General features: G+C 56.8%; 1 protein-coding gene across 2 annotated transcripts in view; it reads right to left on the bottom strand.

The window, feature by feature from the left end:
• The window catches only part of PAX7 (paired box 7), a 96051-nt gene that overhangs the window by 44722 nt on the left and 25551 nt on the right, over positions 1–25778 (bottom strand). The gene's annotated exons all lie outside the window — the stretch shown is intronic.

The following is a 25778-nucleotide window of genomic DNA, read 5'->3' as shown; positions in this document are numbered from 1 at the left end:
ATTATTGAGAGACAGAGAGAGAGACAGAGAATGAGCAGGGGAGGGTCAGAGAGAGAAAGAGACACAGATTCTGAAGGAGGCTCCAGGCTCCCATCTGTCAGCACAGAGCCCGACGCGGGGCTCGAACTCACAAACCGAGAGATCAAGATCTGAGCCCCCAAGTCGGAGGCTTAAGGGACTGAGCCACCCAGGTGCCCTGGCACAACTAATTTTTTTAATCCCCTATAGATGGATATTTAAGTTAGTTCCACTGACATGGAAGGATGTCTATGACCTAAGATGCAAGGTAGTTTCATGATGAAATATCTTTGCTGAAATTCCTAGAACGATTTTCTCCAAAATGGGAGATATTCGGCTGTGCGTTACCTATATCTCCATACACCTAACTTTAAGGGAAAGGCGAGGTATAAACCAGCGTGCAAAGATCGAGCCCGCTTTCGGGAAAAGCGCACGCGACACATTCTGGAACACCATACTCAAAAGATGAACAAATGTTAACCTTCAGAGTTGACAGAGCTTTTGTTTCTTCCTTTATTCTTGTTAATAGTATTTTAAAAAAATGATGATGATTTAAACAGCAATGCTATTACATTCGAGGAAAATATGGCAAAAACTAAGGAGGAAGGCCAAAAGCAAGGGAAGGAGGGAGACAGAGGGCAAACGCATGTGCTTAGGGCTGGCAGTCAAGAAGCTTAGATTCCGTACTTGTCTCTGCCCCTAAATACCCAGAACCGTGACCCTCAGAAGGCTACCTTCCCTCCTTGGGTCTCAGTTTCCTCATTTATTTAAAAAGGTTTTTTTTAGCGTTTATTTTTTGAGAGAGAGAAAGAGAGGCAAACAAGCAGGGGAGGGGCAGAGGGAGAGAGACAGACAGAATCTGAAGCAGGCTCCAGGCTCTGAGCTGTCAGCACAGAGCCCGATGTGGGGCTCGAACCCACGAACCGTGAGATCATGACCCGAGCTGAAGTCGGACGCCCAACAGACCAAGCCACCCAGGCGCCCTGCGTTTCCCCACTTATAACATGAAGCATTTGGACCATGTGACTGCTACCCACAGGCCCTTCCTGGGTTGTTTCAGGATCTCCGAGTAACGTTCCGGGCTGGAAGAGGAGACCTTACCTGATGACCTTGGTTGTGGCCACGGCCCCTACCTGATAGTCCCCACTAACTTCCACCCTGGAGCCAGGCGATGGATAAAAGCCTTTGCTTCCTATGCAGAGAGAGCCCAGGAGGCTGGAGCCAGCTTACTTCTCATCGCTGGATGGGGCTATCAGGCCAGCAATCTGCCTATCCCAGGTCCAGGCGAGAGAGGCTGCAGGAAGGGCTTGATCAAGCTCCTTGGCCTCGGAGCTGAAGACACGCTGTGGACGGAACTGGCTTCCCGACTCCCTCAATCCTGTGCTTCTTACCCATCTTGGTCCAGCAGAGGGAATGCTAGCAAGGAGTGGCCTGGCCAGGGCTCTGGAGCTGCTCCCTCTGCGGCCCCCAGGGAACTCTGGGGAGCATGAAGGAGAAGAGGAGGCCAAGGAAGGGAGAGGGAAAGAGGAAAGAGGCCGCCAGAGCTGATCTCCCACGCACTCCTGCTTTCTCTCTCGCCTCTTTTGCCTTCAGTGCTCCCTCCCCCGCCCCTCGCATCCCACCTTTGGAATTGCCGGAAGCCCTTAGCATGTCGTCATCCACTTGGTCACCTCACCAGTCACTGGAGCGACAGTAAAGCACCTGCTAGGTGCTGCCCCCAGGCTGGGGTCACTGTGCTCACAGCACTCCATCTGAATCAAGCAGGAAGGGCCTCAGAGATCACGTGAGCACGCTACAGATGGGAGAAACTGAGTCACCGAGAGCAACGTGACCCGCCCAGAGTCCCTCAGGAAGTGTGCACACCTGCACCCCTGCGCTTGCTCAACGGCTTTAAATGTCTGCTATCCAAACAGGTGTAGGCCTCGCCCACAAGGGGCAGCCTCCTCCTTCCGCCAAACACCCGACGCGGCCGCTTAGACGTGAGGTGAGGCATTCCCGGCCGAGGGAAGAGCAGGTGCGAACCCTGGGGTGGCGAAGTGCGTGGCGGGCAGTGCTGCCCTGGGGCTCCGTCCACAGCTGGGACATCACCCAGTGTTGAGCAACGCCCCCGTCGCAGGTCCCCTCCCTCCATCCAGCTATCCCGGCCGTCGGGCAGTCCTGCTTATTATTGGTCACTGCCAGGCTGCCTCTGCTTGTGACGCCGCATCGCAAGGGGACCAGAGCCTACCTCATCCCTAAAAGCAGACACCTGGGGTCAGATCTAACCCGCTCCTCTCTCCCTTCCCGGTTGCCGAGCCTCCCATCCCTGAGAAGAGGTGGCACAGCGGGCATGTAGGGGCACCCTCCCCAGCACACCTAGGGCTCAGAGCCAAATACACCCAGTCCCAGGGATTCAGCCCTGAGATGCACCGCATAACCCAGAGGGGATGGGGAGGGGGTCACATGGGCAGAGGGGACGTGGAGCACGTTCATTAAACACAGGCTGGATCTGGGGTGGCCGGCAGCAGCCCATCCTCTGCCGCACACGGCGGTGAGATGGAAAGATCCCAGGGGGTGGGACAGAGCTGGTACAGGTGTGGGGACAGCCCCAGGATGGGGAGCTATGGCGAGGGCCCTTGTCTCTGGGCTCCTGGCTTCTGCTCAGGGACGTGGGGAGTCCAACACCGAGCAAGGAAGAAACGGCCCCACCTCCCAATCTTACGGGGGGGAAACAGCCTGTGTCTTAGAAAGTGCCTAGTCTGATGGAGGAGGTATCGTCCCTATTCTGGGAGTTTCCCAGTCTGCTGGAGGAAACTGCTTCCATAGGAACAGAGCGTCCGAGCGCCCTGAGAACAGAATGAATGAGGGACAGGAAGGGTGACAGGAGCCACATGGTTTGTCAAAGCTTAAAAGCGGGCAGGACTGGGGTGCCTGGGTGGCTCAGTCGGTTAAGCGGCCGACTTCGGCTCAGGTCATGATCTCAAGGTTCGTGGGTTCGAGCCCCATGTTGGGCCCTGTGCTGACAGCTCAGAGCCTGGAGCCTGTTTCGGATTCTGAGTCTCCTTCTCTCTCTGACCCTCCCCTGTTCATGCTGTCTCTCTCTCTCAGAAATAAATAAAACATTAAAAAAAAAAAAGCGGCCAGGACTGAGGTCTGCGCAGGGCACAGAGTCCAGCCCAGGCGAGGCTGATGGGTGTGGGCAGAAAATCACTGGGGAGCATCTTCTCAGCTTCTTCCTCAGCTTCTTCCTCAGCTTCTTCCTCAGCCTCAGCCTCTCCCTCCAAGCCTGGCGGCTCCCACCGCGGCTGACTCCGGAAGCCTCAGCCATGCCACTGTCAGTCCCGCCCACGTGCCGAGACCCACCCCATGACTCCACGAGGCTCCCTGGCCAGCTCTTGGCACCCTTAAACGACCAAGCCAGGCTATCTCACACCTCCAAGCCTTTGACATTGACGGTGAGCTTCCTCTACTTGGGATGCCCCCCCCTCCAGTGGGCTCACCCTGCTCATCCGGCACAACTCAGTTTGTGGGTGGCCTCCCCCAGCTCCCTGAACGTGTCCATGCCCATCTCCACGCCCATTCTCGGGCTCTCGAGGCTCATCAGGGGCACCAAACCTGCCTGCTTATGGGTCTCTCGGTCCGACTGGACTGGGGGGATCCCTAAACAGAGCAGAGACTTTGTCTGGGACACCGTAGGCGCTCAATAAAGGCGTCTTCGATGAACAGGGCTGGGCAGTACAAGTACAAAGTTCCTTCTGCACTCCGACACACGGCAGTAGTCGCCACCCTACGCGTGTGCACCGCACCCTACAGTTTACAAGCTCTGTCAGTCCCACAACAGACTCTCCCGGTAGCCATGGAGGGCCAAGCAGGCCGCATCAGCCCCATTTTACAGATGTTCAGTGAAGTCCTAGGGCAGCAAGGCTGGGAAGAAACCCCAGGACTCAGGACTCAAAGCCCAGCGAGTCAGCTTTGCTGCAGAGAACTCTAAGGTGATGGAGACTTCCATTTCTGAGTGCAAAAAGCCAACGTGGCTTGCCCCCAAACACCCCCTGCCCTCTCTCCTGCTAGAGGAAAAGACGTGAGATGAGATGGTCATGACTCCTGGACCCACCGACTTTCTTAGAAGGCAAGAGGGGGCTGACCATCTGCGGGTCCCTGTCCTCCTAGATTCGAGGAAGCCGGCAGTGGCCTTGAGTTCTGGGGTCCTTCTCTCCACTCCCTCCAAGCCCTTTCCCCGGACCCAGAGACACCTTCCCACCCCTGCTCCTTCGCTCCCCCTCCCTGTTGCCTCCAAACCCAGCCTTTATTATTACAGTTTAACATAGGCCCGACTTGAGCCGCGGCAGAGAAACGAATCACATAATAGTTGATATGCGTTTTAATCAAGTAATTCGGGCAGAGCCGAGAGCCGGTGAGTGTGGGCCCGGCGTCCCTGAATACCAAACAGGCCTGGGCGCAGGCCTCGGAAAATGGAAAAGTCATTTACAGCTCAGCTGGGGGCCCGCCGAGCCGGGGCCATGGTGGGAGCCCTCCCGGCCGCTCCGCAGAACTGCTCAGCTGTAACCCGCACACGGCGCGGGGCGGGAGGCTGGGGACGTCTGCGGGGGGCTGGCGGCACACAAGGGCTGGGCGACCCCGACGGGCGGAGGGGCAGGGCTCGGACCCCATGTGACAGCTCCCTGGAATGGAGCCCCTCCTGTCCGCCATGCGTGCCCAGACCTCCCTCAGGTGCCCGTCCAGCACTGCTGCCCAGGAGTCCAGATCGAAGGCCTGGCGCTCCTCCCTCACACCCTCTTCCTCTCTCTGCACACCTCGCATGCGACCGGCCAGCACCAGGGACAGGGGGACTGCGGGCTCCGAACCAGCCCACCCTGCCCCTCTCTGCCCTCTTCCTCTCTCCCTGGACTCCAGCAACCATCTCCTGCTCCAGCAACCACAGGTCTTTGCACAGGCTGTGCCCTCGGCCTGGAGCGCCCTCCCCACCCCTGGCCCTGCATTTTGCAGGTGTCCAGGCCAAAGGAGAGCAGGATATTTAAGAAGCCAAGCTCCTGATGCAGTGTGTCTGATGCTACGGATTCCGCACACGTAAAACACAGATGATGCTAGAGATGCCCCGCCCCTTCCTCACTGTACTTTTCCACCGCACACATCACAACTGGATAGGCCAACTTGTCTATTTCACTGCCCCGCCCCCCCGCCATTGTCCTGGCCGAGATTAGAGGGTGGGTGGCTTCACCTTCTTTGTTCACTGATAATCCCCCGGTGCTTGGCACAAAGTGGATGCCCAAATATTTGTGTAATGGATGAATGGATGAATGGATGAATGGATGAATGAATGAATGAATGAACGAACGAGCACACCAAGGCTCAGTGTCAGGGACAACAGCAGTCAGTCAATGCGAGCTTCCGTGGCTCCTTTCTCATCAGCCTGGAAAGCCTTCCAAGTTCACGCTCGGCCATGGGGCTCTGAGGCAGTCACCTCTGTGCTCTCATCGCTGGGGCTGGGCAAAGCCGTCCACGCTTCAGTCCTGCTTTCTGGGAGGCCTCCTGGAGGGTGGTTGGGAGGCACTGGAGAGGTGGGGGAGGGGTTCTGACTCCACACCCCACGCTATTTCTCCCCAACTGTCCCCAACTGCGTCCAGAGGCCCAACTTCACTCTCCCAACTCTCACTGTATTCACAACCTAAACCTGACAAAGCTTTCCTTTCTCCAGGGAGTCCCCATCCACCCCCTCAGCCCCACCCCCACCGTCAGGCTGCCTTTCTTTAACTTGAAATTGTAGGTTTATAATTTGCATTACAAACTGTGGGGCCCCTGCGGGGTGTTCTCTGATCGTGGCTTCTCTGTTCTCAGGCACTAGAGGGCACTCTATAAATTCCTGCCAGGAAGGGGCGTATCAAGGAAGAAGGAAGTAGTACTATTTGAAATGGTACTGTGTAGTTGTGCTGCCGGAATTCAGAGCCCCATTTTCTCATGATGGAACCGTAGCTCTTTCTGCACAGAACTGTGAACCAAGTACAAGTCATGTGTGGGAGAGAAGAGATGGTTTGTAGATGGCTGCAACTATCTGGGTGCACAGTTCAAAACTAAGGTGTCCCTGCCAAGGCAAGAGATTGAAACTAAAGATGTCACAAGGGTGCTTGCAACTCAGGCTCTTTAACCTGTTGGCATCATATGCAGCCATCGTGGAGTTCTGGAAGGGGACAGCAGCTGTGGAGGAGGGGAGGGGACAAGGCAGGACATTTTAAGACACTTAGGAAGGTCTCAGCTCACCATCCCTTTAGCACTCTTCCTCGGACTTGAAGACAATCTTGAAAATACCCCCAGTTTTCTTCTACCTCTTTATGGGGTTATTTCTGTTGTTTACTCATCAGCCTTGTGAAAGGCCAGGAAGAGCAAGACTGGGTGCTGAGCAGACAACAGAACTCACTAGGTCAGCACCTTAAAGAAAGCCTACCAATGGGGTCATCTTTTTTTTTTTTTTTATGTTTATTCATTTTTGTGTGAGAGAGAGACAGAGCACAAGCAGGGGAGGGGCAGGGAGAGAGGGAGACACAGAATCTGAAGCAGGCTCCAGCCCGACGCAGGGCTCGAACTCATAAACTGTGAGATCATGACCTGAGCCAGAGTCGGACACTTAACCGACTGAGCCACCCGGGCGCCCCAACTAGGTACCATCTCACAAAGTGTGGTCCAGGCAGCCACAGGCAGACACTGGCAGGCGGCGGGGAAAGAAGCTGTGGGGTCGGATGGACCTGAGCTTGCATTCGGGATCTGCCTCCAACAAGCTACAGATGCTGGGCGCGTTGCTGAACATCTGAGCCTCACCCTCTTCGTTGCTAAAATGTGACAGTGCGGGGATTCAGGGGCACCCGGCTGAGAGCTGTGCCTCCAGGCCCTGTCCCTCCTCTCATTCAGAGAGCCTGGCATGGCGGTGGGGGTGGGGCTGGCCCTCCAGACTCACACCCTGACCTGCTGTGTGACCCTGAGCAGGTCACATGCCCCAGTCCCCCCAGAATCTCCATTTCCCCATCCAGCTCTGGGAGTAAGAACTCCGTGCGCCTGCGCTCCTCAGGCTGCTGGCGTGGCTGCCCACGTGGGGGCCTCAAAACACCACATGGTGCCTTTGACCCAGTGATCATGGCCTGCCCCCCACACTAACTCAGGAAGGTCAACCCCCACCCCGGGCCACAGTTTCCTCACCTGTAAAACAAGGAAAGTAACAACAGAGGCGTCGTGCACGAAGGTTATGTAAATTACCCCAAGACAGGGGTTTATAACAGTGCAAGGTATACAGTAAGCGCTCAAAGCACAGGAGCTGTTATTGTCATTATTATTACAGCTGTTACTCCGGGTGTCTGCTTACAACAAGAACTTCCTCTACCTCTGTACCCTCCAGGGACAAGCATGTTTGCCTGGCACAAAACAGGAAGGCAAGGAGGGAATGCATGTATGAATGAATGAATGATTGAATGAATGAATGACTGCATAAATGGCGGCCCCTTTGTCATCCCTTCCTTGTTCTCCCATGGTGAACGCTCTTCACAAACCCCAACACACCCACGGACCGCCCGTACCCCCTTTCCCCAGCGGAGGCCGTCCCAGATGCAGATGGTGCCCGCGAGGGAGAGGGTGCGGGGGGCTCAGATATAGGGCTGGCAGGCGCCAAGGGCCCGTGGAGGCGACGGGCCCTCAGGAAGCTGGGGAGGCCCGGCTCGAGGCCTCAAGGTCAGTGAAGGAGAAAGAGCAGCTGGGGCAGCGGCCAGGAAAAGGCAGGCAGGCCACCCGTCGGCGTCCCACAAAGAAAGCCGCTGTGAAAGGGCCATATGCCTGAGAAGTCAAGCCTGCCCAACCAGCCTTCTCTCCCCGCCACCCCCCGCCCCTCCTCACTGCTGGCACTCTGGGAGGCAGAGAGGGGCTGCGGGCATTTGCAAAGTCATCAAAGGAGGCAGAGATGGGAAATGGCTCAGGACCCCCAGCCCCTGGCCCCCTTCATCCATCGAGCTCCCCCCGCCTCCGCCGCCTCCAGACTCAGCCGTGAGGATGGGCTTCAACCTGGGGCTCGCTGGACCCTGAAGACGGGGCTCTGTGGTCACACAAAGTCTCCTGCGACAGGACTGGGTGTGAAGGATGCAGGAGAATTAACCTCCAAGTGGCTGCTGTGTCTGGGACACCCTGTGTGCCTCTGCCGCAGTGAATCAGAGCATCAGAGCGAGGGATGGGATCAGCCCCGGTTCACAGGTGAGCGAAATGAGGCTCCAAGGGGTAAACAGCTCCCTGGCAGTGACAGTTAAACCCAGGCCGCTGGCCCCTGAGGCCCGCCGGAGCCTGGCATCCGAGGTCCCTGCACTGACCCAGGCACGCCTTGCCCTGTGGGCACCTTCCAGACCCTCGTACCTCGCTGCAGCTGGGGAAGATGCTACTTCCTTGTCCCCCCCCATCCCGCGAAGCTGCACCTGAAGCAGGTGCGCTAGGTGGCTAGACCTCCTAGCCCTCCATGACCGCCACCCCCAGCCCGCTCTCCCTGAACCCCTGTGGTGTCTGCTGCCCACGCCACCCTCCTGGCACTCGGCATCGACCCCTGCTAGAGACCAACCATTAACTTTTAATGCATGCGTTCTGCTTACCAAACACACCTTATCAAAGGGCTTGTAAGAGGTTTATCCGCCTTGAGTGTGACAGCGGTGTCCTCCACCCCCATCAAACCAAGGGCATCCTCGGAAAGACCATGCTTTCACTGGAAGGCTAGGAGAATCTCAAGGCTGGAAACTCGATTTCTCTGTTATAACTGGGTGATACCCTGCCCTGGGTAACAGCTCTGTGGCTCCTATCATTCTAGAATGTTCTTTTTAAGTTTACTTATTTATTGGGGGGCGCAGAGAGAGAGGGAGAGAGAGAATCTCAAGTGGATAGCACAGACCCTGATGTGGGGCTCAATTCCATAAACCTGGGAGATCATGACCTGAGCCAAAATCAAGAGTCGGATGCTTAACCGACTGAGCCACCCAGTCTCCCCATCATTCTAGAATGTTCTTTTTTAATTTCTAAAATGTTCTTAATGACAGTCTTTGGGAGGAACTGCAGCCATCGGTTTAACAAAAGAAACATGCGCCTTCTTATCCCAGACACAATCGGGAGATGGGACTCAAACTTCCCCAGAGTCAGAGACTCTCTCTCAGGAATCTGTGCTGAGTCATTTCTGTCCATCCAACTCCTGACTATTCCTACTTCCTTTTTTCTTTAAACAGGCCTCCCAGAAACTTCTAAAACCCAATGTTCGGTTGCACATCAAGGAGCACGGAGGAGCAGGGGCTCAACAGGTATTTATTAATCATCTACTGGGTGCTCCGCAGACCCACACTGATAAAAGCTACAGCAATGAATGTTCACCATGGAAACTGGCAGACATCTCAGAATCCTGCTTTTAGAGAGAGAACCACTCTCCTAAAGGTGGGCAGTGATGTAGGCTGAGCCTAGAGCACAAATACGAAGGAAGAGTGGGGTCACTGGAAACGCAAGCCAGGACTCCTGGGTCACCGGGTCGGGTTGCTTTAATAGAAACCAGTCTCACTCCTTAGAAAGGAAAAGCTTTATCTGGGAAGCCCACCCAATAGAATGGACTTCCCCTTCACAGACCAACAGGAAAGCCATCGATCTGAGTTACTTCTCCGCCCACCGCTACCTCCAGGAATTCCAGGTTCAAGTGCAAATATTCACGCACAAGTGCCCTCCACCATGGCTACAGGCACCCAGTGCCCAGGCCAGAGCCATCACCTTGCCCAGAGGCGGCTCCCCAGGGAGGCTGTGGGCTGGCTGGAGAGGCTCCGGGCTCCAGATGGGAGCCCTGAAGCTTGTTCCTGGCTTTGCCTCCAACTTGCTGTGTGACCTCTGGCAAGTCTAAACCCCTCTCTGAGCACCATTTCCCCTATCCCTGAAAACCAGAGGTCGCCCTGGATCTTTAAGAACAACCTTGAGAAGGGGGCCTGGGGTCTCTCTGATTTTTTCACTACTTCATCCTCGGAGAGCTTAAGACAGTTGCTGGCACACAGTAGGGCTTTCAATAAGTGCCTCTCGCTGGATAAATAATGATCAAATCAAGGGGGTAAGGGCGAGGCCCAGACGGGACTGGGATTCTAAGTTAGGTACAGTGTGGGCTACAGGACACCTTTGTGGGGACAGGGAAGGACATTTCATGACCCTCCTATTCTGCTTCTCAGTAGTCCCCAGGCCCTTCTTCTCTTAGGGGAAGGGAGTAGGGAAGGTTTATCCTTCCTCTCCCCGCCCTCCCCTCCCCTCCCCAGGCCAGTCCTGGGCCCCTTGTGTCGCAGGCTGGGCTGGTCGCAGGCAGCCTGAGGCCTTTCACTGGGCTGGCCCTCCCCGCCCTCTCACTGCACCGTCATGCCCCCAGCAGTCTGCGGCAGCCTGGCCTCTCCAGCTGGCCTGGCTGGGCTGTTCCCAGGCAAAGCAGGTCCACAGTGGAAGGTGGTGGAAAAATGTGGACAAATTTCTGATTTGCAACACTCTGGGAAAGAGTTTATTGCCATTGTTTGAGGACGAATGTATAAATAAAGCAAGGCGAAGATTGCAGGGGGAGGCTGATGAAAGGCAGAAAACGAGAAATTTTATGGCCATAAGGAGCGTACTCTAATGGTGATTTCTGAGGCACTGGACCATGGTAGTTACTTAGCCAAATGATCGCTGTGAAGCTGGGCAAGGCAGCTTATTTCTTAATTACTGTTATGTGGTATGTCAGGCAGATGCCCCAACCCTGGAAAACTTGGTCCTATAGTCGGACACTGGCCCGGAGTCAGGTCTTGGTGCTGGCGTGATGGCGGGGTGATGGGAGGCACCCACCGAGAGCAGGCACCCCCTCCCACCCCCTACCCCGGGGCCTGCTTCCCTCTCTCCCTGTCCAAGCTCCCGCCTCCAGATGTTAATCTGTCCACTTCACACATAGGTGTTGGGCACGTGCGGGGTCTGAGCCAGCCGCGGCTGATAATGACCCAGAATCTGGCTTCAAGAGATATTTGCGGAAGAGCAGCCAGGGTCTCAATGGGGACCCCTTGCTGTGAGCCTCTGTGCAGGATAACTCAGGACGGGACAGAGGGGGAAGGAGGAGGGTCGGGGGCTCAGAAGAGGGCTGGTGTGGGGAGGAGGTGGCTGTGACATGCCCAGGCTAGACTTGGGCCAGGTCCACGTGGCCTTGGTCTCTTCACCTGTAAACAAAGGGGCGGAACCACATCATCGCCTTTTCGGGTCATGAGTTTGCCGAGGCTCATTTCTCAAAGGTGACCAGCACTTGCCCTAAGTTGCTATTGGTTCATTGCTGTCAAGTAACGCAGAGGAGCAAGGGGTTGCAGTTTACCCAGGGCGTCCTGCGTGCCTGAGCTCGCTGTGCATTATGCCCATTCGTGGAACCCTCTTGGCTGTCTCAGGGGCCAGTGCTCCTTGGTGAAACACTCAGGAAGGGGCGAGACTTTCTCAGATGCTAAGCGGTAAAGCCTCCATTCCACCCCGGTGGGTCCCCAAAAGTTACCAAATACATCTTCAAGGAAATCAAGCTGCCTCCCTCCCTCAGCATCTTCTAAAGCAGCCATTCTCAAGCTCTGGGCATCGGAACCCCCTGGGGGGCTTGCTGGAACGCAGATTCTGACTCGGTAGATGGAGCCAGGAAGGTGCCTTTCCACCGAGCTTCCCATGGCGCTGATGCTGCTGTGGGGGCCGTGCTGGAGAACCACCGTTCTACAGAAATTCAGAGAAAAACAGCAAAACAGGAAACCAACAAAGCCCCCGCTGCTCTGTGGAAAGGGAGAACCATGCGACTTCTTACCTGTGATCGGAATGTAAACAGAGACACCGAAAGTGACTGCCCAACTCTCACTCAGTCCCCTGCGGCGCCCAAACCCCTATGTTCTTCACATGTGGCGTCGGGGGGTGGGAGGGTGGAGGCGAAGACACTCAGCCCAAGATGAGCCCGGCCCAAGGGCAGGCTTGGCAGGTGAACTTTCTTCTCCATGCTCCCTGCTCCCCGCCCCTTGCCACGGCGTCTGGGTTATGAGATTCTTGACAGACCATGGCCCGGGATGCCTGTCCCACCGCGGCTCAGCCTCTGGACCCAGCTCTTCCCACCCCTTCTCTTCACCCTGGCTCCACACTTAGGTCCTCTCTCCCTTCCCCCGCTGCGTGCACCAATCAGATTCCGTCACTTGTATTAACGACACAGTATCAGGAGACCGAGCTTTACAAGGCTGGCGTCATCAGGGCCGCACCTGACCCTGCTTCCTCCGTCACCCACCTTCCAGCCTTCTGGTTTGAATGGTCTGGTGGGGCAATATTTCTGCTCCAGAAGAATGATAGTTTTGTTTTTTTTAATCTTTTGTGTTCATTGCTTTATTCCCAGTGCCCGGGAGAGGGCTTGGCCCACGGGAAGAGCTCAACGTGTGTTTGTCGAATGAATGAATAAATGAATGAATGAGTGAATGAGAGGGGGAATGAATGAACAGCCTCTTCCTCCATGCCCGGATCCGTGCAGTAACTTGCAACGTTCCCACCGACGCCCGTGACAGTGTGCTCTTCAAGCCACCGTGAGTACCGGTGAGTGTGTTAGGATCACCTGTACAGCCGTCTCGTTGGAGATGCATTTATGCAACGCCGGAACCCCGGCCCGACGCTAACAGCGCCAGCTGCACGGTTCCGAGAGGCCTGAAGGACAGATGCCCCGAGTCCCCCTTCTCCAGATGTTTGGTCCACTCAGAGGTGGCCCAGATGCAAACGTGGTGTCTTAAAGGAGCCTGCAAAGTAGCCCCCACCACAATGGGATGACACCTCCCACCCCCAGCCGCCCGGGGCCGTGAGCCTGTCGCTGCAGAGTCAGACAGCTTTGGAAGTACGCTGCTTGGTGGGAGCCGGTTTTTATGGGAGTTAAAATCCAATTTGATCCCGCTGCTGACGCCTTTTCTAGTTTGATGTGTTTTTGATAAAAAGAATTTTTTTTTGATCAATAAAAATAAAATCTGTTACTCGCACCCTGGGGCAATTATTGCTTCGGGCCCAGTTTGCTGAATCTCGATAGAATGAATAATGTTTTTTTTTCCCCCAAAACGGAGCCGGCCATAGGTTAGTTTCTTTGAACTAGCAGGGAGGGGGTGGGATCTGCGAACGCTCTGGTTCTCAGGAGGCCAAAAGGGGTGAGGGATGGGGCTCCCCAGCTCCGAAGACTAAGACGTCCACACCACAGAGATAAAACAGGGCTGACGGGCGTGCATGACGCTCTCGCCCGTGCCTGGCATCCACAGGCGGCATCGCTCAGCCCTGGCGGGCGCTGGTGATTCCACACAGAGGACTCAGAGAAGGGCAATGATTTGCCCAAGGTCACCCGGCTGTATGTAGCCTCAGCGAGACTGGAACTCAGGTCCATCAGGAGCCTGAAGCCACGTGCAGACCCCCTGCGTTTCGTGTCTCTGACTTTCATCTCTGTGAGTGAGGGCAGTGAGGAGGGCTTGGGGACAGGACAACATCCCCACTCCAGGGCCTCTTTCCTGCCTTCCCTGCGTCCTTCCCTCCTCGCCAACCACCATCCAGAACTGCCTCCAAATAGCCCTGATCGGGGCAGCTGAAGGGCCGGCACCCCCTGGCCCGGGGCTGCATGGGGTAGGAGAGGGGATGCAGCATTTGAGATATAGATGCGGTATCAAGGGAGGGTACTGGGTCCTATGCTTTGGGGAACACATGTGGAAGGACACACACGTACAGGGTCCTGTTGTGTACACGCACGCGTGTGCACGTGCTCATGATTCCGGGCACTTTTGTCTCCTGTTAATAGATTTCTGAGCTACAGCAACAACAAAATAAGATCTTTCATTAAAAGGATCTTATGTTTCCTGGGGCGCCTGGGTGGCTTAGTCGGTTAAGAGTCCGACTTTCGCTTAGGTCATGATCTCGCGGTTCGTGGGTTCGAGCCCCGCGTCAGGCTCTGTGCTGACTGCCAGCTCAGAGCCTGGAGCCTGTTTCAGTCTCTGTGACTCCCTCTCTCTCTGACCCTCCCCTGCTCACGCTGTCTCTCTCTCTCTCCCAGAAATAAACAAAACATTAAAAAAAAAAAAGGATCTTATGTTTCCTGCAAGAGGTTGAGTGGGACCGGGTGGGGGGGGGGCGGCTTCCTGGGCTCACAGGCTGCAACCACGCCTGTGACCCCAGGCCAGGGGACCCAGTGACTAGATTCAGAGGGTCAGTGCTGAAAGGAGGGAGATTCTGGGCCAGGGGAATTCTCAAGGGAGCCTGGGGAGGGGGACGGGGTTCAGTTCGGACGCGTGGAGGCTGGTAACCAGGGCGGCTGCCACAGGACGGAAATAAGCAAACGCTGAGCGCCCAGTGGGTGTCGAGCCTTATTTCCACACCCCTTCATTCCATCCTAACAACGGCACCAATAAGGAGTCACACCCTTCCCGTTCGAAACGAAGAAACAGAGGCTCACGTGAAGCCATCAACTCAAAGGCGGAAAGCAGAGGGAGACGCAGGATTCGAATCCAAGCCAGCGGAACCCCCTGCGATGCAGGGAGGGGCAACGCCTCCCCAAAGCCCAGTGTTTACCCTCCCAGTTCCCCCCCCACCGCCATGGGGGCCCCCAGCCCAACCTCCAGCTTCGAGCGCTCTCAGGCTCAGCTGCCTGCCCGCTAATTAGATTCCCCTGGAAATAAGAGTGCATTGTACGGTTCCGCTAAAGGCAAACTGATTTCACAATTTCTTTTCTTTCCTTCTCTTAATAACTCACAATGTCTCAAGGAGGTTTTACTTACAGCCTGCACACTGGAAAATTATTCTGTCTCTTATGCACTCATTTTTCTCTTAAGGAAAATTGAAAACTGGATTTCTGCCCCATCACCACCCCCCACCCCACGCCTGTCTTGGGCCCAGACTATTCTAGCCCTTGGTCCCTCTCTACCTCGAAAGCAAGGCCCCTGCCTTCCTGCCCCACAGCCTGGAAAGGCTGGCAGTGCCAACCGCTCTTGGGGACAGTGAGGACTCTTTCAAAAGTTTACAGAGGGGCCGGAGGGAGGGAGGCAGGGAAGGAGGCCTGCAGTGGGGGGCAAGGCGGCCCACTCGCTGCCGGATGTATTTGCCTCCAGGGAACTGGACCAGCTCCAGCACTTTTGAGGTAGAAGCTGGGTGATGAGGGGCCTCTACTGGTCCCATCAGGTTCCCGTTAAGTGTCAGGGAGTAAATTATAAACAAATGGGTCCTATTTCCATTTCTGAAGGCATCTCCCGCCCTGCCTCTGCCCTCCACGTTCAAGGCTACATCCCCTTAAGTGGTGCCTGATGGGGCGAGGAGCCAGGTGGATGGTGGCACACAGGCGTGGCTGGTCCGCATCCCCACAGCCCCTGCCGGCTGCCTGGCACCCACTCGCTGGGCCCCAGCGAGTGACGTGTGACAGGCAGATGGATGGACGGAGAGACGGACTGTGAGTCCACGGATCTGGGCTGTAAGCCAGCAGGGTTCACGAACTGGGGGGGTTGAGAGCCCCCAAGGGGGAAGCAAGAGGGTGAAGAGGATGCTCGCTGGAGCAGAGCGGCCACGGCCACAGGCTGGAGCCTGGGAGGGACTCACCAGGTCCAAGTGAAAGCCACCCCCTCCCCCCCCCACCCCGCCCACTTCCCAGCTTCTGGGGCCTCTGCCCCCAGGATGACAGCTGGAAGGAGGAGCAAGACCCAGCCACACCCATGCAAACAACAGATCTTACGGTAACTGGGATCCTTGGCCAGGCACCAAGGCCCGGGCACTCAGGGGCTCACTGAGTCCTGGCAATAACGCCACCACTTCGTGGACAGGGCTCTGGAGTGCAGAGAGGCCCCACCAGTGCTCGTTCCAGCTGACAGCAGGCGCGGCCTATGTGCCAGGCACCGTGAGCGGCTCCTGGCGGATTAGCGGACTGAATGAACCGTTGCGACAACGTTCACACTACGGTTCCGTTTACAGATCAGGAATCCAAGGCTCAGAGAGGGGGGATGGGGGGTGGATCTGAGGTCAGGTGCAGAGGCACCTGCCTTCTCCAGAGGGACTCGGTCTCTAGGGCTCAAGACTGCATTTCTATGTCAGGAGAGTCCAGAGCTTCAAGCTAGAAGCAGCCTGAAAGATAACTCAGTCCCAATTCGTTGTCCTGTGGATGAGAACACTGAGCCCAGAGAGGGCATGTGACTTGCCAGAGGTCACACAGCAGGTCAGTGGAAGAATTCCTACTGCCATCAGGTGTCAGGCCCCGCTCTGGGCCCAGAGACCGGCAGACGCTCCCAGGGTATGTCAGCAAAGGGGGGGGGCTGACAGCCGTCTCCCCCGTCCAGGGGTGTGCTGGGATGAGCTCCCAATAACTCTGTTTTAGCAAAGTCCTGGGGCCACTGACTCAGGACAGGCTCTGGAGCTCTAAATAGGTTCTGGATTCCCCCTGCCCGCCCTCCACCCCCACCCCCGCCAGGCCGGAAGCGATGCAGTGCACTGCCAGCCCCAGTCTGGGGTGGCTCCAGACCTGGGAAGAGGGCCAAGGAGAGGGCAGAGTGAGGCCAAGCGCTAGGAACTGAGTCGGGTCCGGCCAGGCTGGGGATCCAGAAACATCACTCTTCACTCCTGAAGGGGAGCTCTAGGCGGCCGGCAGCACAGTGGGGCTTTGGAGACCAAGCACTGGGCGCGGGGGCTGGGGGTGGTTCTGAATCCTGGGTGACCTCCGGCTGGTCACTTAGCCTCTCTGAGCCCTAAGCATCTAGGAGACAGGCGGGTACTCAGGCAAAGCAAGTATCTGAAGAAGGGGAGGCAAAAGAGAGACCCCTGTTCTTTGGCCCCTGACCCCTCCCAAGGGCCCCCGAGAAAAGCGGCCCAATGGTGTGTGTGGGCCCCAACATGCCGCAGGAAGAAACTGGAAGGCGGGCCCGGCTGGGGAAGGGACTTGGCTAAGGCTGAGTCACTGTTTGCTGAAGGTTACCTGAGATGCGTACAGACAAGAACCAGCCAGGGTCCTCCTCCAGGGCCTCCAGACATGCCAGCCTGCCCCAAACCAGGACAGTGGCCACCCTCCTCTGGGGAAAGACTTGCCAGTCCACGAATCAACCAGGTCCGGAGAAAAGCATATGTAAATGAATGCAAAGTACCTGGCTTGGAGCAGGTGCTTCCTGAATGGAAACCATTATTACTTTAACAAGCATTTAACGAGCACCTACTAGGTACCAGGTGCTTTCTCTCGCACAGTCACCCTTCTATCCGCCTAACTGCTCTGTGAGAAGGTTCTGTGGTTCTTGGTGTTTGTGGGTGAGGACACTGAAGCCGGGAGGGTGTGGCTCAGGCAGCCACGTGGCTGGAACACCCACGGCTCTGACTCGGACCAGGGATTCTCAGCCTGGGCTGTTCACCGGAATCACAAATAATGATCTGCGGTGCAGCCTGGGTACTGGAATTTTTAAAAAAAATTTTTTTTAACATTTATTCATGTTTGAGAACGTGAGCGGGGGAGGGGCAAAGAGAGAGGGAGACACAGAATCCGAAGCAGGCTCCAGGCTCCGAGCTGTCAGCACAGAGCCCGATGCAGGGCTTGAATCCACGAACCGTGAGATCATGACCTGAAGTCAGACACTTAACCGACTGAGACACCCAGGAGCCCCAGCACTGGGATTTTTTAAATCTCCTGCGTGTGAGTCTCATGTGCAGCTGAGGCTGAGGCCACTGCTCTGGGCCCCTGGGTCTCGCTCTGGGTTTCCCATCTCCTGTTTAGCTCCCAAGGCAGCTCGGCTCCGAAAGGGTGTGGGAAGAGGGGTCATGGAGATTCCAGAGGCAAGAGAGAACTAAGACCTGTAGAGGGACATGTGACCCATTGGCCTTGGCTGGGGGAAAGAGAAAAGACTGGACCCTCCCCAAGCCCTGGGGCTTCTTGGGCGGGGTAGGGGCTTTAGACAAATCGGACAGATGCATAGGGACCGGCAGCGGGGGAGGGGGAGGGGAGTCATTTACACCATCCCCCAGTCTCTACCACTCTTCTATTTTTTTTAAGTTTTTAAATTTATTTTGAGACAGTGTCAGAGAGAGGGAGAAAGGATACCAAGCAGGCTCCTCACTGTCAGCGTGGAGCCCGACGCGGGGCTCGATCCCACAAACCGAGAGATCACCACCTGAGCCGAAATCAAGAGGCAGATGCTCAACAGACTGAGTCCCCTAGGCGCCCTGGCTTCTACCACATTCTTAGAGCAAATTCCACCCCTGCCCGCCTCTGCCAATCTCTCTCCTCCCTCCCATGGACCTCATGACTGCACTATAGGCGCGTATTTCCTTAACTCGAACTTCAGACCCCCGCCCCCTGACTACACCCTCCAGAGTATGTCTGCTGGGGTTTGTCTGTCTGGTGCTCCGTCCTCGTGGGAGGATGTGGCTTCCTGGAAAAAGGTCTCCCTTTACGGGGTGTTGCAAAGCCAGGGCCATGTGCAGACTGAAGGACCCTTCCTCCCCCCAGGCTCTCTGAAGGATACAGGTGAAGCCCAGCCACCAACAAACTCCTCGCCACGCTTCCCCTCTCAGATTTCACACTTGACCAAGAACCTCAGAATAGTAGCATTCTCCCCATTTTACAGATGGGGAACAGGCACCTGGCAGTAAAGCAGCTCTCCCAACAGCGCACACATCTGGCTCTGGTGGAGTCAGGCCTCGAACCTGGGTCCTCCACTCAGCCACTGAGCCAGGATCCCACCATCTTGTAATCTGCCGCAGGAGGGCACGAAGTCAGATTGAAGGAAGGACTACTGCCCTAGTCTAAGCCCTGGAGCCGGCTGCTTTGGGGAAGCTATAGAAGGTCTCAGCGGCCTTTTCTGAGGACCCCAGAGGACCCCTGTCCCCCAAGCTTACCGACAGAGTCAAACTCCCAGATGCCGCCCCCGCCCTGCATCAAGCAGTCTGAATATCTCCCCAGGTGAGTCGGAGGGGAAATTCAATCCTGTTTCCTTTTCTCCAAACGTGCCAAAAGCTTGTTTGCTCTGAGAGGCCCTTGAGGCCTTGGCTTCCCTCGTTTCAAATAATTGACTTTCAAAGCCTGTCTTCAGGTGGAACGCAGCCATGTAGCACCTGGGTGAAGGGCTGAACCCCCGAGGACTTTGCCAGGGAGTGAACGGGGAGGTGTCTGGGCTCCAGGATCGGCCAGATGCCTTCTGCAGTCACCTCTGCTCCCACCGGCCCCTTCCCCCACCCCAAAGCCTGTCCCAGGGTCACCTGCGGGCACTGGGTGGGGGAGGGGCACTTACTGGGCAGCTATTAGAGAGAATGTGGTAGGTGCAGGTGTGCTCACCTGGGCCACTAGCTCCCCCAACAGCTTCTTCTCTGGAGAGCCATGAGGCCCCCACCGGCTGGAGCACTCAGGGTCCCCCCTAGATCACAACTGGGCCACGGTGCATACAGGGGGTGGAGAGAGGCCTGAGGTTTGGGGTGAAGACCTAGCTGCTTCCTCCCCCTCCCCCCCCAAACTATTTTGAAATAGGATAAGTTGACTGTGTTGGCCAGAGACAAAGAAGGACACGGGCTACAGGGTGTCGTCAAGGCCACCGGGGTGGAGAGCCAGGTCAACCTCAACCCCTCCCAGTCTGGCCCCCCCACATTTATTGAGCACTTACGGTAACCAGGCTGTCATTCTATCATCTGTAGGGGGCCCCAGGAGGAAGGGGGGGCAGAGAGAGGATGCCGTTGTCCCAATGACACACAGCAGAGCCAGGATGGGTGTGTCTAGGTCTAGCTGCCTGGACCTGGGAGCTCAGCTACCTTCCCGCACTGTGTAGACGCTGGAACCAGAGGGCGGTGTCTCTGGCCTGGACTCACCGCTGCTCCCTGGGAAAGGGATTGCTTTACCCTGCTTCCCTGCAGCAACTGGGGTTCACTGGACATGTATCTATGGGGACAGCGTGTGTCAGGGGAACAGAGCCCTGGGCTCCCCCCTCCTCTGGGCCTCACCTTCCTCATCTTGACAATGGGGGCGTCGAACGAGCTAGTCCAAAGCCATCCCTCCTCCAGGCTTGACACCGTACCGCTTACGTGTGACTCTGAGCTACCGGTGTCACCCCTGGGGCCTCAGTTTCCCCAAGACTAAAATGCGGGTGATGAGGCTACCTCGCAGAGGCACTGTGAGGATCGCAGTCTTGGGGGACAGCTTTGTAAACTGTAGAGCGCTGGCCAAGCGGGAGGGCAGTGCTACGGTGGTAAACAGACTTCTAGTGTGGCTGCCTCCCTGGGAGCAGCGCCCCGCCCCCCCTCCCATCCCAGGCTTTGTCTTCCTTTTACCAGGTCACCAGCTCCCCATTTGTTATGCCTCCTGGCCTCCTCTGGGTTCAGAAGATTCTCAACAGTTGGGAAGGAAAAACCCAGATGTGGCTCCAGGCAGCAGCGTGGGGGCCAGAGGAGAGGTCAGCACTGCCCAGGGGAATAAGATCATCTTTCCAGCAAAAGATGCAATCTGTCTAGGCCCTGCCACTAATTAGCTGTGTGACCTTGGGCAAGTCACTTAACCTTTCTGGGGCCTCTGCCCCTCCATCTGTGAAAGTGAGAGGGTCAGACGAGAGGCTTCCAGAGCTGACATCTGAGGAGGCTGTGCTATAGGAGCAGCTTTCTCTCTGCCGCAAATGCCCATCTTCGTACCGCGATCTGGGGGAGCTGGGAGTTTCAAGATCCCAGATCAGGAGAGAGAACTGCACCCCGTGTTCTGGCTGCCAGTGGGGGAGGTGCAGGCTTTCCAAGTCTCCGTGTGTCTCTGTTCTCTCTCCGGGGGGAAAAGGGACCCGTCCTGGATGGGCTGGTGACCGCTGGCCTTCACTTCAAGTTCACGTGAAAGCCACCTAAGGGCTCCTGGCCTGTTGGGAGAAGGTCAGTGCTGCTAACGTCTCACCTCAGGGCCGGGCTGCTGTTCTCACCTGGAGTCTGTCCTCTGGGCTTGTATCTTGGGACGGAGCCAACACCTCCATGCATCCCAGAATATTCCAGAGTGAGAATCTGCAAACTCAGACCCAACTTCCAGCTCAGCCATTTCCTGGCAGGAGGGCCTGGGGTGATCATTCAACCCCCCTGAGCCTCGGTCTCATTCTCTATAAAACAGGGACCACGGGGCGCCTGGGTGACTCATCGGTTAGGCAGCCGCCTCTTGATCTGGGCTCGGGTCATGATGTCACGGTTTGTGAAATCGAGCCCCACGTTGGGCTCTGTGCGCCGCACAGCTCAGAGCCCGCTTGGGACTCTCTCTCTTGCTCCCTGTCTCTCTGCCCCTCCCCTGCTCGCGCTGCCTCTATCTGTCACAAAATAAATAAATAAGCAGTTTTTAAAAAAGTAGCGTTTAAGAAAACCAAACGGGGGCGCCTGGGTGGCTTAGTCGGTTAAGCGTCCGACTTTCGCTCGGGTCATGATCTCGCGGTTCGTGGGTTTGAGCCCCGCGTCGGGCTCTGTGCTGACTGCCAGCTCAGAGCCTGGAGCCTGTTTCTGATTCTGTTTCTCCCTCTCTCTCTGACCCTCCCCTGCTCACGCTGTCTCTCTCTCTCCTAGAAATAAATAAAAATATTAAAAAAAAAAACAGGGCCAGCAATGGCTCCCTGAGTTAACAGGTGAACATGACAGACACGGGTCAGGCGCACCTGTCCTCACCTTGACAGGTGAGTCAGATTGACGGCGACTGAAACAATTGATAAAACTCACTGCCAGTGAGGCATCAGGAAGGGGCCGCCTCTTGCACCAGCCTCCGGAAAGCAACATCCCTGACGCGCTGTTAACTACGTCTGTCCAGAACCGTGTGTGCCGCGAAGCCCGTTTTGCCAGAATAAACATGGGTGCGCGCGTGCGCACACTTCCCTGGGGAGAAAGAGCTAGATGATCAGGTTCCCAAATGAGTCACGAGATTTAACACTGGGCGCAGGGTGGGGGGTGGGGGAGTGACAAACTTTTGCTCTCTCTACCCTTCCAGCATTTGACTTTTTTCCCCCACGATAAGCATGTCCTTCTTGTATAATAAAGAACGAATGTTAGAAATCAGCTTTCTCTTTCGAATGGCAGCCTGACCTGAAGCTGCGGCCTCTCTCACAGGGCAAGAGCCTAAGTTTAACCTACTGAGCCACCCAGGCGCCCCCGACAAGAGCCTAAGTGACTGCGTGAATGAATGAATGAACGAACAGAGTAAAGAAGGAACGAGGAGCAAACGCCACGGCCCCGCGGAGGTTATCCAGTGTTATCACGCCACTGGAGATCGGTCAGCACATCCTGCGAGGTAGTGGGGCTGAGGTCAGGTCCCTCTGGAAGACAAGATCGCAGAACTCAGAGAGGGGAGGCGAGCCGTGACTTGGCCAGGGCCCTGATCACAGGCTTCGTGCCTTGGGAAGCCAGGACCCCCCCACCCCCCGCCCAATTCAGAGCCCTCCCAGTCTACCGGAAGCCCACGGAAGAGAGGCTGCCCCCCGGGCCCTGAACGCCCGCCCCATCCCTGGCAAAGCGCCAACCCCTCTTGTCCAGCCCCGGAGTCGACCTGTGAGCACCAGGCTGTGCTCAACCAGGGACCAAAAAATAAATAACGCCGCTGCTCTCTGGGCTCCGGGAGGCTGGCTTCTACCCCCTCCTTGGAAACCTTCTTTGATTTCAAAACAGGCTGGAGTGTAAAACCAGTAAAGCTTCCTGGGCCCATAAACAAACAGGCAGCCGCTGAACCCCCTCCTCCCGGGGCCCTCCGCCCACCCCCTGCCACTCAAAGGCACGGACAGAGGGCCGGGTTGAGAGCCATTGTCCCCGGGTAATTAATTGCAGTAATAAGGAGCCGCACTAAGCTTCAAAGGCCCCGCCCGGCCACAGGAGCAGCAGCCAGAAGCCAGCCCGGGCTCCAGGCCCCCCTCTGGCACCTGCACCCCTGCTCTGAGTACCTACTATGTGCGGACTCAGCCTCAGGTGCTTGGCTTTTCCCAGCACTGAGTTAAGTGTCATTTGCCCTGTTTTCCAGACCAGAAGAGTGAGGCTCAGAGAGGCTGTCTCTTGCCTGAGGTTACAGAGCGAGGGCAGGAGCTAGGCTGACGCAGAACCCAGGCCCATGTGGGCTTCCAGAAGATCTAGGAGACTTGGGGACAGACTGTGACCCGTCCTCAGCCCCAGCTTGCCCACCAGGGAGACGGGGGGAGAGAGACAGGCTAACGCAGGAGATGCGCACACGCCATGGCAAGTTTGGGGTGAGCAAGGGTGGCAGGTGGGAGCAGAGATCAGGAAGTTTCTGGAAAGATGAAATGTGAGTTTGAAGAAATAAAGATAGATGCGTTTCCATCTCCTGAACCCCAAAGCCTGAGTCTCCCACGGCCCCTGGGCTCCACCCCAAGCACCCCTCACCCTGAATAGGGGGGCTACATGTTTTCCTATCTGCCTCTCCCACCAAATGGGGGGCCCCGCGGGGAAGGACGTTCCCAGGCCGCTGTCCACCTTGGCCCAGCTCCTGGAATGTAGTTATTGTCCCAAAAAGATGGACTCATCCTCCAACGAACATGTCAACCTTCCGAAATCCCCAAGCGGCCCCCCTAGCGTGGGCACCCCGCTGATCACATTTTTCCTGTCCCCTTTCCCCTCTGACACTGCTGAGCCCTAGTACGTTCCGGGCATTACTGAGTGGCTGCCACCCACAGCAATTCCCCAAATCCTTGCAAAAACCCTGCGGGGACAGTCTCTCTGGCTCCATCTTACAGGTAAGAAAACAGGGTCAAAGAGAGGAAATCCATTCTAATCTGGGAGTGGGGGAGGCTGCCCCTTCTCCCCCCACCCCTTCTGCCTCCTGATCACCCTCCTGCCGCGCCCACCCCCTCCTCGGCCATGTGCTCAGAGCCCGGCCAGGCCCCATCTCTGGCTCCCTTCTGGTTTTTCGCTCAGGATTCCTGAGCCCATGGAGCCCCACTTGTTTATAGCCCTGCCTGCCTGGGTGCCTCGGTCCCAGCTCAGGTCAGCTCTCCGGGGCTAGAAGGGGCTTTTGAACGTGCTAAATACAGGTTACAGGGGTCAGGGGTCATGGCCCTTCCTTGGGGGAAGTTCGACTTGAATCATCCATGAAACAGCAATTCTTACGAGGGGGGGGAGGGAGGAGAAGCAGATTTCTTAAATCATGGTGATTCTTAAGTAGCCTCCCCGCCCCCCCCATACCTCCCTCCTCCCCCCGCCCCCCTTCGGTCTCTCTGGATAGATTCCGCATCTGGATTTCCCGTTTCCTTCCTTCTAATTCTGTCCGCAAGCCAGAAAAAAGTAAGGGGTCTGGGGGATGCGCAGAGAAGGAGCGAAGGGAGGAATCCCTATCTGCTGGACACCCGCTCTGTCCTGAGCACAGCCAGACCCGGACGGCACCACTTCCGTGGCCCCTGCTGGAACCGCCGGGCCGCCAAGCAGCAGATGCAAGCCTGGAGCTCGGTTAGCCAGGCTCCCTCCGCCCCTCCCCTGCCCAGGCTCCCCTGGGCTCCAGCCCAAGCTCCACGTCCAGCCACGGAGGACGCCCCACCCCCAGCCCAGCACGAGGTGCGGCGCCCACAAGCCTTCCCTCCCTGAGAGAACGCCTCCAAGCATCGGGGAGCCCCTCTCTCCTGCGCACCCCGCCATTTAACAAAGCTGGGGCGAGGCTGGGACTGGGATGCCCCCAGCTCAGCGGTGACAGACCTGAGCCTCACAGGTCCAAGGGGCTGTCCTTGCACACCAGAGAACAGAATGACCGACCACCTAGTTTGCCCAGGACTGAGGGTGTCCCGGGACACGGCACTCTCAGCGCTAAAACCAGGACAGTCCCAGGCGGGCGGGGACAGTGGGCCACTCCACTGGAGAGGCCAAGGCCAGGCTCCCGCCTCTGGGGCAGCAGCGATCTTCCTTCTACCTGCCACTTGCCTGAGCCCCCTCCCCTCCTCACCACCTCTTTCCTCAGGGGGAAGCCGCAGGGAGGAGGGCTGCAAACACCCCTGGCTTGGCCCTGGGGCGACCTGTTTATTCAGAAGGTGAAGGTAAATGAAGGCAAATGGCACCTCCAGTTCTCCGACCGACCGAGATCATTAGGGAGATGCCCTTTTTGGGCCTCCTTGGAACCCAAATGAAGACAGGTGTGGGGTCGGAGGGAGAGGGAGGAGGAGAAGGGGAAGGGGAGGCGAGAGAGGGGCTAGGCCTCACCCCTCACAGAGGCCTGGTTATCCCTCTCCCCTCCACCGCTCATGTGTCTCAGGAAAGTTCTAGACACGGAGCACTCATTGAGCACCTCCTCTGCTTACAGCTTGTACCAGGTGTAATGCCTTCAAAGGACATTTGAATCTGCCCATCAGAGACAGACAAACGGAGCTCACCTCACTGGGAAAGTGATTCTGCAGTGCACACGCGTGCACACTTACACTGCACACCTACTCTACACACACATTCAGATGTGCACCCACTCACGTGCATGCAGATGTAACTATGCACTTACTTTACACACATTCACACAGGCACGCACATGTGCACACACATTCACGTGCACACATATGAACATGCACACACACATACACTGCGTACTTACTCTACACATTCACACATGCATGCACACGTGTGCACGCACACGCTCACACACACGGGCACGCGCACTCTCCATCCCAGTTAGAGGGCAGGTACGGGGGCTTATCAGAGCCGCAGCACCCGCCTTCTCCTTCCGCCTCCATCGACAAGAAAGGACTGTCCCGGGGGCACTTCAGATCTCTCTCGAGCTCCGTGCCCAGCGCGCCCTGCACCAGGCCCCTCCCATATGACTGCCCTATCGGAACGCGTGG

Source organism: Hyaena hyaena, unplaced genomic scaffold (assembly GCF_003009895.1).
Source record: "Hyaena hyaena isolate Hyena2069 unplaced genomic scaffold, ASM300989v1 scaffold_35, whole genome shotgun sequence".
Classification (NCBI taxonomy): Eukaryota; Metazoa; Chordata; class Mammalia; order Carnivora; family Hyaenidae; genus Hyaena; species Hyaena hyaena.
Note: the sequence above shows the minus strand (reverse complement) of the source record. Positions and strands in the feature narration are given on the sequence as shown.